The following is a 15667-nucleotide window of genomic DNA, read 5'->3' as shown; positions in this document are numbered from 1 at the left end:
CCGCCTTCTCAGCCATAAACACAGTAAGTGCTCAGGATGGGAAGCCAAAATGAGATACGAGGCCCCGTGTAATTCTTTTTCAGGATATTCAGTTGTCTTTATTCTCACCCAAAGCATAGGAGAGAGGCTCAGAGCTCGAGATAGATCCTGAACAATAACTTCCAGCCGCTGCAAACTGGAATTGATTTACATATTCTAAGAACCGCTCTTAAGCCCTTTACAATGACTGCCTGACATCACCAATTCCCATGGAGAGAGGTGGGGGGAACCTCAGGAAATCTGCTTCTTGGGTTCCTTTAGGAAAATGCAGCCCCGTCTTTCCGCCAAATGGAAGGACTCGGCCAGGCATCTGCTCATCCGCAGTCACATCCCAGGGGTCCCAAGCGGCGCCCTCCCTCTCCACCCACCCGTGCAGCCCCCCGGAGCTCACCTGCCTCATGTTTAGACTTCCATCACCCATCCGGCAGGGAGCGAGCCGCCTCGAAGCCCACGCAGCGGTCTTCCAGGGGGAAACACCAAACCCAACAGAAGCCCGCAAGACAAAAGCAACTCAGCGAGATCCCCCGGCAGCTGGGAGCACGTTTTCTTCCTCTTTTTCTTTGATCTGTTGCTACACGCACTCTGCCCAAGACAACGTCAAGTTTCTCAAGCTTTGCTTCCTAGCCTATGAAAAGTCGGGCGCAGGGAAGCGAGGACCGCCTGGCTCTTATTTCAAATCGGGTCTCAGAGACGTCGTAGGTGGCTGGCTGGGGCCCCGGAGGAGTCTCGCCAATCAGGAGGAGGGGGTGGGCCCTGGGAGCCGGAGGGGCTGTCTCCGCGAGGATTCGAGAGCTTTCAGGATTTCAAGGACTGGAGGCAGCTGGAAACAGTCTCCGAGCTGAGCTCCCGAAGTAAAAGATGCGTTCTATTCTTATCTCACAGCTCTGGGTCTGCCCAAAGCTTAACTAGCTTAAGGCCTGGCCTTTTAAGAGCTCCCTAAAAGCACGCAAGCATTTGGAAGGGGCAGAATGATTTGAGCCAGAAAAGTGCACACTCAGGGATCAGACGGATTTTCAAAAGGGTATCTTGCCCCAAACACTGGGGAGGAAACCAAATTGTTACTCAGAACACCTGAATTGAAACCAGCACTCAGGGGAGGAGGGTGTCACCCACCTCACTTCCATACAGATGAACTGTATAGCCATCTAAGAAGCACAAATCTTAATGGGAACGTGCACACAAACCTGCTGAAACACGGCAAATGAACAAGTATCTCTAACTAGTGACGGCCCGAGGCACAATTTTAAATAAAACTGTTATTAGAAAAACAGGCACTGGTGTTTGGTTAAGAAGAAAAAAATTTTAAACAAGTGTGTCTACCTTTCACTAAGGTTCACCTTACCTACAAGGTTGATCTGGTGAACTTATTAAAAGGGACGAACCGGACATCCTCTCAGCTGGATGGGAGGAGAGCTAGCTGGCTTCTTAGCAAACTTAAACCCACACTTAAAAAGCATTTCCAGGGCTTCCCTGGCGGCGCAGTGGTTAAGAATCCGCCTGCCGATGCAGGGGACACGGGTTTGAGCCCTGGTCCGGGAAGGTCCCTACATGCCGCGGAGCAACTAAGCCCCTGAGCCACGGCCATCCCAACTAGAGAAAACCCGCACGCAGCAACGAAGACCCAATCAAAAAAAAAAAAAAAGAAAAAAAACATTTCCAAAGTTGGCTTTCTTAGTTTACTGTAAACAGTAACTCTTTTCAACTCTTAACCAATATGATCGCAGTGGGAACCTGCCTTTTGGGTGGCAAAAAGTGCAAGCCGAGCAAAGACTACTTTGTGTAGCACCAGTGATATAGTTTTTTCCCAAAGAAGTGGCCAAAATTTTGTGAGATTAATTCAAGAAAGAAAAAATTTTGGTATCAGAGAGGGGAAAAAAACCCAACTTAGCAAATAATGAATGGGCAGCTTCAGGTGTGTCAGCTGTATGGGTTCAATAGATGTCAGCTGTGCCCAGTGCTGTGAAAACTTGGCAGCCCAGTATCTGGACCTGGAGGTCTGCAGCCCCGTTCCAGCCGCAACCCCCCCCCCCACGCTACCTTAGCAAGTTAAGGGACCACCTAGTGACACAAGCTGACCTCAGTCCTCCTCTTGTATTTACTACAGAGCCCTTGATTATGACCTAGACCAGGGTTTCTCAACCTCAGCACTACTGACATTTGGGGTGAGATCATTCTCTGTGGTGGGCACTGTGCTGTGCACTGTGGGGTGTTTAGCAGCATCCCTGGCCTCAGCCCACCAGATGCCAGGAGCCCTTCCACAGTCATGACAATCCATAATGTCTCCAGACAACACCAAGGGCAAAATCATACCCAATTGAGAACCACTGATGTACCCGCCTTTGAAATACTGGTTCTCAAACTTAACTGTGCAAAGAAACCTCTGAGGACATTGTGAAAAATGCCAATCCCTGGGCCTCTTACTCCAAGGGAATCTGATCAGTAGGTCTGAGGAGGAGCCTGGGAATCTGCATTTTATCCCAGTGCCAAAGGACGCTGATTCACTTCAAGAAATACTGTACCTATTCCTGACCTAGGTATGCCCTCAGCCCCAGGACACAGGAAACTACCCAGGGCTGCTACCATTAAACATCACCGGAGTTAAATCCCAAGGCATATCTATTTATCACCTTCAACAGAAGCTTCTCACGACTGCATTTGCCTTCAGCTGTCATCACCTCCAAGGCAAATATGACCTGGGATTTCCTCCTGCAGTCTCTGGGCCCTGTCAAAGTTTCATCCATCTTTCTTCTCCTTTGGCCCGTTCCCACCCCATCCTACAAGGTCAAAATGTCACCACTCTTCTGTGGCTTCCCCAAACGCCCCAAGACAAAGTAATCCCTTCTCTCCTCTCTACAGTTTATAGACACTGAGTGATGTGCTGGTAAATGTTTCACAACCAGCTCTCAAAAAAAAAAAAAAAAAAAGCCAAGATTTGTTGCAGCCTTTGCCAATTTCCATAGTGTTAACAGTCCCTTGTTTCCCGCAGTAAGGACCCTAAACACAGAGGTGGGAAGAGCTGTGCTGAGCCAGGAGATGGTAAGCAACAGCTTGAGCAAACCGTGATACATCTCTGCTGTTTCACGTCTAAGTTGCACCGTAACCTTCTATTCTTCAATCTGTCTCTCTTAGCAAACTATAAAACTCTCGAGGGCAAGAATGGGATCCTATTCATCTTTGTAACCCAGCCACCTTCATCGTACCCACGCGCCCACAGCGCAGGAGGTAGTCAACAAACGTGTGCGGAAAGAGAACGAAATGCTTCCCTGAGAAAAGGGACACCAATGTGACTGCGGCCAATGCCATGTTATGGAAGGGAAAAGAATCTCTTGGGAAATTCAACTATTAAAGTTACACTTTTACCATAATTTAATATCTATTCTGTATTTATGACAACAATAAGCATAATGCCATCTTTATCCTAACACTCCCACATCCAAGGTCACAGTGCAAGAGAAGAGACCAGCCTCCTAAAACACAACCTTACCTTCATGGACGTATTTGTGACACAGTCTATTTTCTACGTTTTCATATGAAGGCATCACACACTTCTACATGTACATAATAGACATCTTATCAGCTACAGATGACAAGATCTCTAGGAGGAATACGTATATGATAATCTCCGGGAGGTGCATGAAAGGGCAGTTCCACTGGTAAGAGATACAGTGATGGATTGTTGGCTCTCTCTCCCATCTTCTCATTATGCATAAGGACAGGAACGCCTACGGTGGGGTTATTAACAAACACTACTTATGAGTATCTACTCATATCTACTACCTATGAGTATAAGCCAAGCATTTTGCCAGGCACTTTACAAATATGCACCATTTCATCTGCACCAAAATACCAAAACATAGACGTCACCACTATCAGGCTAAGCGTGAACACACAGGATCGTTGAGGCAAAGAACCCAAGGTCTGAGAGTTATCAATTGCTGTACTAGGAATTAAACTTATGTGTTTGGGATGAGAATTACTCTGCTTTTTGTTGTAAAATATGCTGTCTCCAGAAATGATTCCTAAAACTCTTAAGAAGGGGCTTCCCTGGTGGCGCAGTGGTTAAGAATCCGCCTGCCAACGCAGGGGACACGGGTTCGAGCCCTGGTCCGGGAAGATCCCACATGCCGCGGAGCAAGTAAGCCCGTGCGCCACAACTACTAAGCCTGCGGTCTAAAGCCCGTGAGCCACACTACTGAAGCCCGTGTGCCTAGAGCCCATGCTCCGCAAAAAGACAAGCCACCGCAATAAGAAGCCTGCGCACAGCAACCAAAGAGTAGCCCCCGCTCGCCGCAACTAGAGAAAGCCCATGCACAGCAACGAAGACCCAACGCAGCCAAAAATAAATAATTAATTAATTTAAAAAAGAACTCTTAAGAAAAGGGAACAACGTAAATAAATGAAGTCTACTTTTTCATTTACAAATAACCATACTTTTTCAACATTTCTAATTCAATAAACGGCCCTTTAGGGGTTGTCCGTTAAGGGAGGATTAGATCCACTTACTGGAAACAGTGTAAGCAAGTAAACTGAAGCAAGTAAAGAAACGTGCTTCACCAAAGGTTCAGATGTTCTGTTCCCTGGGCTGTGATTAACAGCATTTGCAAATGGCAGCTGAAGGGATGTGGTAGTCTTGGCAAATCTTTCCTAAGACAGCAGCCGAGGTGATGATCCTGTGTAGTTACGTGCAGGTCTGGTTATAAACAGACCTCCACAGCAAACATAACATGGGTTCCTGGGCCAGTGGTCTTGGACAGGCCCTACTGGACATGGATGGACACTGGGATAACACCTGAGAGGACAATTAACAGTACCTGTGCTACCTCTTTCAGTGTTCTGTTAGGTCAAAGCATATGGGATTATGTGTACATAAAAAATGGTTGACTATTCCTATAGTTTACTGAGATATGTATCAGGACATATCATCAAAAGTCAATGAAAACCAAGCTGAAGGTGCCTACTCAGCCACCTGGAAAATGCCTGCTGCAAGGGCACAGTCTTGAGGGGCTATAAAAAGACATTTTATTCTCCCTCAGAAGTTCCAGAAATCCAGTTGCTTTATGCTTATGGCAGCCATGGAAAATCTGAGGTGATTAGTGTAGGTGATTTAAGTGGACAAGGACGTGAGTCCCTACTTAGGAAAAACAAAAAGAAAAGAAAGAAAATCCCACCTATAGTTCTTATAGGATGTCATAAAAAAGAAACAAGTTTCTACTCACTGAGTACAAGTACTCATTCAGTGAGTTTCGTTCAGTTGGTTAACCAAAGCAATGTGGCATACCACAAGCATGGGTTGCAAATACGATTTGGAGTCCATTTTTGATGTTAATGTGGCCACAAAACTGGCTGATAGATGTCACGTAAACCAAATGACATCTCTAAGCCCAAGGTTTTTCAGGGGACAGTTGGGCAAATTAGGGACTGAATATTTGCGTCCCTCCCCAAATTCATATGTTGAAATCCTAACCCCCAATATGATGGTATTAGAAGGTGGTATCTTTGGGAGGTGATCAGGTCATGAGGGTGGAGCCCCCATGCATGGGATTAGTGCCCTTGTAAAGGAGACCCCAGAGAGCTCTCTCGCCCCTTCTGCTACCTGAGGACACAGAAAGAGGACGGCCGTCTGCAGCAGGAAGTAGGCTTTCACCACACCCAGAATCTGTCAGAACCTTGATCTTGGAACCCCTGGCCTCTAGAACTGTGAGAAATACATTTCTGTTGTTTATAAGCCACCCAGTCTATGGTACTTTGTTACAGCAGATCAAATGGACTAAGACAAATGAAATCATATATGGGGAAGTTTTTTGCAACTATTGCTTACTGTATGAATTTGGATGACAGACTCTGGAAAGAAGGGAAGAAATCTGTGGATATAGAAACAGAACAAATAGACACACCATGAGGAAACTTTTAGGAGAATATATCCTAAAGGGCAGACTTTCAGACAGGACAGGGCTGACTAGTCATCAGGGCTCAATTTTAAATAAATTGAGCTTGACATTTCATCACGTGAAAATTAAGGAGTTAAAACAATCATGTTATCTTAAATTTTAACTATAACTTACCATTTAATGATTCTATGCTTTTAGAGGTGAAATATTTTGACATTGTTTAGTTTTTGTTGATTAACTATGGCAATCCTTCGTTATTTTCCTCTTAATGATCTGATAAAGGTGTATGCATGAATTTAGCAAAAGCTTTTGTGGAATTCCCCTACTTTCAAAAATTCTCTACACTCCCAATTGAACCTTCTGCTTCATGTCAACTTAATAATATCTTACTTCTCAAGAGCTTCAATTTCTGAATCATCCACTTTTCCTTACTATAATCTTACATTTAAATTTATAAGAGAAAAATTATTATAATAATTTATCTTTTACTTCTCTTATTAACCACTTTTCTAGATTCTGAGGTCATTGAGACCTTTGTCAGTCTGGCTTCTGTAGAGAATCAGAACCAATGGCATATTTAACATATATACTGAAATGTATTACAAGAACTTGACTTATGTGATTATGAGTACTGGTACGTCTGACATCCATAGGGCAGGTGGATAGGAGCTCATTCTATAGTTATCAGGCAAAATTTCTTCTTCCTCAGGGAGAACTCGGTTTTGCTCTTCAGCTGAATGGACAAACCCACCAACGCTATCAAAGATAATCTCCTTTACTTAAAGTCAACCGATTATAGATGTTAACCACATCTACAGAATACCTTCACAGCAACACCTAGACTGGAGTTTGATTGAATAACTGTACTATAGCCTAGCCAAGGGACTGCTGTATGTCCCTTCTAACAAGTAGCACAGAGGATATGATCAATCAGTCAATGAAAAATGTTCACTGAATTGTTGTGAATAATAGTAATAATAATAATTGAAAAACCTCCACTAGTAGAAGGTCCTCTTCTTTCTAAATAATGAAACTTTGCTAATAGATTTATTGTACACTTATCAACTACAACACTAGAAGGTAGGAGCTATAAAGTTTTGAGATAAAATGTGATCTCGGGCTTCCCTGGTGGCACAGTGGTTGAGAATCCGCCTGCTGATGCAGGGGACACAGGTTCGTGCCCCGGTCCGGGAAGATCCCACATGCTGCGGAGTGGCTAGGCCTGTGAGCCATGGCCGCTGAGACTGTGCGTCCGGAGCCTGTGCTCCGCAACGGGAGAGGCCACAACAGTGAGAGGCCCACGAACCGCAAAAAAAAAAAAAAAAGAAAAAAGAAAGAAAGATCTCTAACTGATAATTGTATACCAACTCATACGATTTACCAAATACCAGGATAAAATGCAATTATTTTCATACAAAGACTCAACATTTTTGCATCCCATGTATTCTTTCACTGGAATCCACTCAAAGATGTGTTTTAGCAAAAGGAGGGAATTAACCAAGAAAGATAAGACAATGGGACTCAGAAAAGAGAGAAACACAAAGACCATAAAGTCCAAGAGGATAGATGCAGCAGTCTTAGAAAGGCCCGAGGCTAATTTGTACCAGGAGGATGGAGGATTCCTGGAGGTAGGTCACCAGGGAACAAAATGATACCGATAGATCACATTTGAGAATGAACAGATATACTTAAATATAAGCAAAAGGTGAGGCCATTATTAACTCCAGGAAAAACAAAAGAATGCACAAAAAAGGAAGCATAGCGTAGCACACTACCGTGGCAGAGACTACGGGTGTTTATTTGGGGGCAGAAATGTGTTCAGCTGAAGAACATTTCCCAGCCTCCCCTGCAGGTATGGGTGGTCATGTGAAACTATTACGACCTATGGAATTTTAATAGAAGCTGCTGTGTAAGCCTTCTGGGAAAGCCCTTTAAAGGAGACACAGACTGTACGCCCTTTGCCCTTCCCAGGCTTCCTCACCAGGAATACGATTGCAATGCCTGATGTAGTGGGACAATTCTGTCGCCATGAGGATGCAATACATGGTAAACCTGGAAGAAAGGAAAGGTAGAAGGATCTTAGATTGCTGATGACATCTTGGAGTCTCCTAATGAGCCCTTAACTTCATGTTTTGTGAGAAAAATAAACTGCTAATTTGTTTGAGCTGATGTTTTGGAATCTGTGTTACTAGATGAACACAATTCCTAACTGAAATGATTATATCAAGAGGAAGTGGGGTGGGGATGTGTAAGAGAGGTAATTCCTTTTTGATATATGGAGGATGTTAAAGATAATGTCTAAAGTTCATAAACCAAGAAATAGTAATAAAAGCACATTATGGAAAATATGAAAGTACATACCAGAGGAAACTTTACAAGTTGAAAGTGATTACTCCTAGAATGGAGTGGGATGGGGTAGGAAAAGCTTTTTCTCATTACATGTCTTTAGTATATCTGTACTTTGAACATGTATTACTTTGATAAAAATTAACTAGGGGCTTCCGTGGTGGCGCAGTGGTTGAGAATCCACCTGCCAATGCAGGGGACACGGGTTCGAGCCCTGGTCTGGGAAGATCCTACATGCCGCGGAGCAACTTAGCCCGTGCACCACAACTACTGAGCCTGTGCTCTGGAGCCTGTGAGCCACAACTACTGAGCCTGTGTGCTGCAGCTACTGAAGCCCACACGCCTAGAGCCCGTGCTCCGCAACAAGAGAAGCCACAGCAATGAGAAGCCCATGCACCGCAACAAAGAGTAGCCCCCGCTCGCCTCAACTAGAGAAAGCCCGTGTGCAGCAATGAAGACCCAACGCAGACAAAAATAAATAAAATAAATTTTAAAAAATTAAACTAATTCAAAAGAAACAAAAAGATATCCGCTGGTTATTAACTCAATTTCCTGTCCTCAAATTCACTTCCTGTAAACTAGCAATACTTTATGATTATTTAGCCCATAGTTGACCAAAGAGTCAGAGTGAAGCTTTAGAGAAGTTACACGCCTGACGGCCCATTCTGAACCCCAAGTGCAATGTCACCACCTCATGCACATATGATCTGATTGGCATTTCTTCTCTCTCCCACCACAGATTTAACATACTCAGAGTTTATGACTGATTTGCCATGCGTAGCGAGTAACACATATATGAGTCCTAATCCAAACTGCTTTCAACAAACCTTCTAGATCTCCAGGAATGAAGATTCTACAACCCAGATGTCTTAATAATTCATTAGACTAATCCAAAACCCCATTTTCTTCTTACTCCTAATTGGAATCATTCTTGATTTAAATCCTCTTTGGGGGCGGGGGGCTTAAGTATGGCTAGGAATAGCTGGTTACTGTTCTTCATATTATTACCACTTTACTCTTTATCCTTATTCTTTTATCGCTCTGACTTTTCTTATATATGAAAATGATTTCTTACTTTTATCATATATGAAAAGGATTAGTCTCTCAAACCTTTAACATTTTAATGCCCGAAGCTGATTTTTAAATTAGACTTAAAGATGAAAAAGAATTAACTTTTGCGAATCAGAGCTCAGTGTGTATATGTTAGAAACAAGCAAATCAGGCTGGTTCACTGATAATTACATGGACAGAAGGTGAACAGAAATTTTAATCAAAAGAAGCTTTGAACAGGACTTGAGCTCCTTGCCTGTAAAAAGACAATACTTTATCCTTTAGACTGGAACTTCTCAGACGCACAGAATGATCGCTGAAATTGCTGTATTTTTTGCTGATTGATGAAAACCCTCTCCCACTTCACATGTAATATCAATACTTGCTTTAAGATGGCTTTAAGAAGGTAAAGATAAAAACTACTTAAGGATCATGGTTTACATGTCTCTTTCCTTTGCTAGACACAGATCAGGGGTATGTTTTACTCTTTTTTTAAAAAGCCAAGGAAATAATATTTGCCCTTATTTCCTTAGGACTAGGCAGCTCAAGATGAGCTTTTCCTCTGCTGGAAACCACCATGAAAAGTCACACGTACTGAGGGAGGCTTTCCTATACTAGTCCCCTGATGCAAGCTAAACATATTGAGTTGTGGTAAGGAAACAGAAGCAGATGGTGAACACTAGTGCCTTAGCTTTCTCCATATTTATTAAAGAGTTCTAAATGTCTGAGAAACTGCATTCAAACGAGGCTTCATTGTACTTCTCCTTTAACTTACTAATTTACAAAAGGAAGGACTTATATTGCCTATTTTATAAAGTGTCACTATTTGAAATCATCTTAATGGGAGTGATTCAAAAAACATCATACAGGGCTTCCCTGGTGGCGCAGTGGTTGAGAGTCTGCCTGCCGATGCAGGGGACATGGGTTCGTGCCCCAGTCTGGGAAGATCCCACATGCCGCGGAGCGGCTGAGCCTGCGCGTCCGGAGCCTGTGCTCCGCAACAGTGAGAGGCCCGCGTACCGCAAAAAAAACAAACAAACAAAAAAAACATCATACAATGAACAAGATAACTATACTCTTATTCGTAGCATCATCTATGTTGTATCAGAAAGACCTACTGAGGCGCTTCCCTGGTGGCGCCGTGGTGAAGAATCCGCTTGCCGATGCAGGGGACACAGGTTCGAGCCCTGGTCCGGGAAGATCCCACATGTCGCGGAGCCACTAAGCCCGTGCGCCGCAACTCCTAAGCCTGCGCTCTAGAGCCCGTGAGCCACAACTACTGAGCCTGTGCGCCACAACTACTGAAGCCTGCACGGCTAGAACCCGTGCTCCACAACAAGAGAAGCCACCACAATGAGAGGCCCGCACACCGCAACGAAGAGTGGCCCCAGCTCGCCGCAACTAGAGAAAGCCCGCGCGCAGCAACGATGACCCGACGCAGCCAAAGATAAATAAAATAAAAAGAATTTTTTAAAAAAAGAAAGACCTACTGATATTTCTCCTAAACTATATCTATGTGGGGAAGAGATCATTCTGTTACGGTCATCTTTAGAAACTAACCAATTGGCGATACTTACCTTCGACTGGGCAAACTAATCTAACCCAACTAAAGGAACTTAAAACAAGCTGATACACCACACACTAAGAGGTCTTAGTTAAACCTTAAATTAAAAAGTGGATACGTGCACCAGAGATACATGCTATTTCATCCAATAAAACCCACCAGGAGGTACTTATGCTGAGTAAAAAGGGAGGAAACGAAAGGGTCCTGTATCTGTCATGGTCCAGTGACGCATCAGGTCCTCTTGAAGATAAGGCCAGTTTATGGTTTGTATATGGGAAATTGGAACACATCTCTCTGACGCCCAAACAGGTGCTCTTTCCAGCACGATGCTGCCACCTAGTCCAGACCCACCTCCCAAAGCATCACACTGCACCTTCGAGATAAGCTAGGAGCTTACCATCACATGTGAAAACAAACTGAAGCGCTTTCATGATTTGTATTTACCTTGAATGGTTCTCTAAATTTAGACTGTGTTCACCTGATCATTTGTAGTTAGGGAGTAAAAAATATATATATGTCTATTGATAGGAGATTCCTCATCGAAAAAAGTGTCGCTGTTTGTGCCATGAAGGGCAGGATGTAGATTTTAGGGCTATTTCTTTAGGATTGTGAATGAGGTCTCCCTTCTCCATTCAAAAGTCCCCAATGGATTTCCCGATGGAATACATTCCTGTGATTCATTTCCACAGTTAGGAATGCAGTCCATGAAGTGTTTGGTTTTTTTTCTCCCCCATTCAAAGCTAATTTGTACATTAATGCTTTAACCATTGATTTCATTAGCAACATATAGTATCTGTAGATCTCTGTGAATTGATTTTCATCACTCTCAGGGCATCCAAAGGTCTCAAGTGTGAGGACAAGCGCCTCCTATAAGAGAAAGATAAAGCAGAAACTAACACACCATTGTAAAGCAATTATACTCCAATAAAGATGTTAAAAAAAAGAGAAAGAAAAACAGGCTGAGGGCTTGCACGCATTAACCTTGTGCTAACAAAACATGCACTGGTACGCCTTCCTTACGCTCGAACGGCCAATCACTCATCCAGCAACTATTTATTGAGTGACTACTATGTGCCAGGCGGTGTTCCAGGCGGTGGAGGGGCAGGCAGACAGGTGCAGACAGGCTGAAGGCTGCCTGAGCATGCCTGTCAGTGAAGGGAGCCAGAGATCAGTCAACAAATAAATGTAAAGTGGGTCTGATGGTGAGAGAGGTAAAAGGGCAGGGAGTACTGGTGGGGTTGGGAAGTTGATATTTTAGAGGGCGATATTTGAGCAAAGCTCTAAGGAAGGAAAAAGGCCCTTTTCACGAAGATGGCGCCGAAGGCAAAGAAGCAAGTCCCTGCCCCTCCCAAAGCCGAAGCCAAAGCAAAGGCTTTGAAGGCCAAGAAAGCAGTGTTGAAAGGCGTCCACAGCCACAAAAAAAAGAAGATCCGGACGTCACCCGCCTTCCGACGGCCCAAAACACTGCGGCTCAGGAGGCAGCCCACATATCCTCGGAAGAGCGCCCCTAGGAGAAACAAGCTTGACCGCTATGCCATCATCAAGTTCCCCTCACCACCGAGTCAGCCATGAAGAAAATAGAAGACAGCAACACACCCGTGTTCACTGTGGATGTCAAGGCCAACAGGCACCAAATTAAACAGGCTGTGAAGAAGCTCTATGACATTGACGTGGCTAAGGTCAACGCCCCGATCAGGCCTGATGGAGAGAAGAGGCATATGTTCGACTGGCTCCTGACTATGACGCTTTGGATGTTGCCAACCAAATTGGGGTCATCTAAACTGAGTCCAGCTGACTAATTCTAAATAGAAAAGTTTTCACTATTAAAAAAAAAAATTCTAAGGAAGGGAGAGGAAGCGTGACTTTCAGCCTTGACGATGGATGGGGCAGAGCCATCCAGGCAGAGGGAACAGCGACTGCAGAAGCTCTGAGGTCAGGGCAAAGTAAGGATGACAGCAGTAGGAGCTGGGGTCTCAGGAATGTCTGAATGTGTGTGTGTGTGTGTGTGTGTGTGTGTGTGTTGGGGGGCAGTGTTTGTAGGTCATGTCGGGTCTAGCAGATTACGGGAAGAGCTTTGGGTTTCCCGTGGAGCAAGACGGGGAGGCGTGGACGATTTGGAGCCAAGGAGTGACTTTTTAGAGTTCAGTGTGACTGCTGGGAGGACAGCAGCCCGTTAGACACAAGGAAAGTCGCTGACGAGGCTCTTGTGGTCACCCAGGTAAGCGATGGTGGTGGAAGGTATAACAGTGGAGGTGGGGAGACCTGGCTAGATTCTCGATGGTGATTGTAAAGATAGAGCCAGTGTGATCTGCAGACAGAGTGAATGTATCAGATAAACAGAGGAGATTAGGATAACTTCCAAGTTCTTTGCTGGAACTGCTGGAAAAATGAAGTCCCCACTGACTGAGATGGGAACGCAGTCAGGGGAGCTGTTGGAAGGAGGGGCCACCTCTCTGCCTCAGCCTCCTGTGGGAGGGGGAGTCTGGAGGCAGTGGAAGATGGTCCAGAAAGAAAGCAGGTCCAGGGATATATGAAGGAAGCCAAAACGTTTATGCTACACATGGAAAAAACCACTGCCCATAAGTACTTGGTTTCTTTTTTTTTTTTTTTCTTGCGTTACGCGGGCCTCTCACTGTTGCGGCCTCTCCCATTGCGGAGCAGAGGCTCCGCGCAGGCTCAGCAGCCACGGCTCACGGGCCCAGCTGCTCCGCGGCATGTGGGATCTTCCCGGACCGGGGCACGAACCCATGTCCCCTGCATCGGCAGGCGGACTCTCAACCACTGCGCCACCAGGGAAGCCCATTACTTGGTTTCTTAATCCCAAGCAACACAGTATAGCACACTGGCGAAGAGCACTGATTCTGAAAACAGCCTCAGTCCAACTATCAACTCTGACACTTAGTAACTGTGAATATGGCCCATCTGCTTATTCTCCCTCAAAGTTATTGTGATTTGAATGAGGTGATTTGTTTACAGTTAATGTTATTTAACTTTTACCGAGTGTTTACTACATGCCAAGTGCTTGTGAGCACGCTGAATTCTCCTTTGCCCCGAGGAGAACAGGCACTCATATCACCATCCCCACTTTCTGAGAGAAAACTGAGGCACAGAGAGGCAAAGTGTCTCACCAAGGTCACAAAGCTAAGAGGCCACAGATCCTGGTTTATGTACTCAGGCTGACTAGCCCCTGAAAGCCTGCTCTTAATCACAGAACTATGAGAATGCAGCACATGGTAATCGCCCACAAATCGTGGCTTGTATCACGATGAGGTGACTACCGAAACAATGAAAACACCCAATGGTCAGTTTGTACGACTCCACTTGGAATCATCACGTGGCTCGGTTTCTACCGGGCCTCACTGTCTCCAGCTGTATTCTGGGTACACAGCCTGTGTTCTTCTGTCCATGGAATGCACAGATATGCTGAAGGCTTTGCTGAGGAAATCAGAACAAAGCATTCATCATTTGAAAGTTCCCTTTAAAAGCCTCCTACACTGTTGGTGGGAATGTAAATTGGTGCAGCCACTATGGAAAACGATATGCAGGTTCCTCAGAAACCTAAAAATAGAGCTACCATATGATCCAGCAATCCCACCCCTGGTCATACATCCAGAAAAGACAAAAACTCTAATTCAAAAAGATACATGCACCCCAATGTTCACAGCAGCACCACTTACAACAGTGAAGACATGGAAGCAACCTAAGTGCCCATCAACAGATGAATGGATGAAGAAGAGGTGGTGCATATATATACAGTGGAATACTACCCAGCCATAAAAAAGAATGAAACAATCCCATAGGCAGCAACATGGATGGACCTAGAGATGATCATCCTAAGTGATGTAAGACAGAGAAAAACAAATATGATATAATATTACTTATATGTGGAATCTAAAAAATAATACAAATGAACCCATATACAAAACAGAAATAGACTCACAGACATAGAAAAGGAACTTATGGTTACCTAAGGGGAAAGGGAGGGGAGGGATAAATGAGGAGTATGGGATTAACAGATACACACTGCTATATATAAACTAGATAAGCAACAAGGATTTAGTGTATAACACAGGGAACACTATTCAATATCTTGTAATAACCTCTAATGGAAAATAATCTGGAAAAAATTATATACCTGAATTACTTTGCTGTATACCTGAAACTAACACAACATTGTAAAGCAACTATACTTCAATTTTAAAAAAGTTCCTTTTAGGGCTTCCCTGGTGGCGCAGTGGTCGAGAGTCCGCCTGCCGATGCAGGGGACACGGGTTCGTGCCCCGGTCCGGGAAGATCCCACATGCCGCGGAGCGGCTGGGCCCGTGAGCCATGGCCGCTGAGCCTGCGCGTCTGGAGCCTGTGCTCCGCAACGGGAGAGGCCACAACAGTGAGAGGCCCGCGTACCGCAAAAAAAAAAAAAGTTCCCTTTAAAAACACCCAAGGCACAGGAGTCCTTCAGAGTCAGAAAACCCATCACAAGTGTGCAAATGTTGGTTTCTCACTGTTGTTAATAACATTCAAGACTGTAACTTACTTCTGTGCTCCAGATATGGACTAGGAAACAATCGCTCAGATACACGGGCAAGTAGCTCCAGGGTAGACAATGACCTTCAGACGCTCTCAGTGTTCTGTCCTCTCTCCAAATCTTGGAGGTCTGGCTTCAGCCCCAAAGTGCTTGCACATGGGCCTGTCCTGCATCTCTGCACCTTATTTCTTTCAATTATAGTTTCTAAAACCAGTTTTCATTTTATTGAGGGCATGTTTCCAGATGTGTTTTTAA

At 44.6% G+C, this 15667-nt stretch overlaps 1 protein-coding gene and 1 pseudogene across 6 annotated transcripts in view; one reads left to right on the top strand and one right to left on the bottom strand.

Moving 5' to 3' along the window:
* MID1 (midline 1) overlaps nucleotides 1-15667 on the bottom strand; it is a 643355-nt gene that overhangs the window by 176591 nt on the left and 451097 nt on the right. For 2 of the 6 annotated variants that reach the window (XM_022559857.2, XM_022559859.3), the window contains exon 1: nucleotides 431-1146. The exons of 3 other annotated variants lie outside the window; for them this stretch is intronic. The gene's annotated coding sequence lies outside the window, so the exon portion shown is untranslated. Of the gene's footprint in view, nucleotides 1-430; nucleotides 1149-15667 lie in introns of those variants that run through there. One more of the 6 variants, XM_089904804.1, reaches the window with a different exon arrangement.
* Nucleotides 12111-12723, top strand: LOC111167233 (large ribosomal subunit protein uL23 pseudogene; annotated as a pseudogene).

This window comes from Delphinapterus leucas, chromosome X (assembly GCF_059928025.1).
Source record: "Delphinapterus leucas isolate spDelLeu-1000000601 "Yukka" chromosome X, BTC_Dleu_Yukka2, whole genome shotgun sequence".
Lineage (NCBI taxonomy): Eukaryota > Metazoa > Chordata > Mammalia > Artiodactyla > Monodontidae > Delphinapterus > Delphinapterus leucas.
The sequence above is the reverse complement of the archived record's forward strand: the minus strand, read 5'-3'. Positions and strand labels throughout refer to the sequence as shown.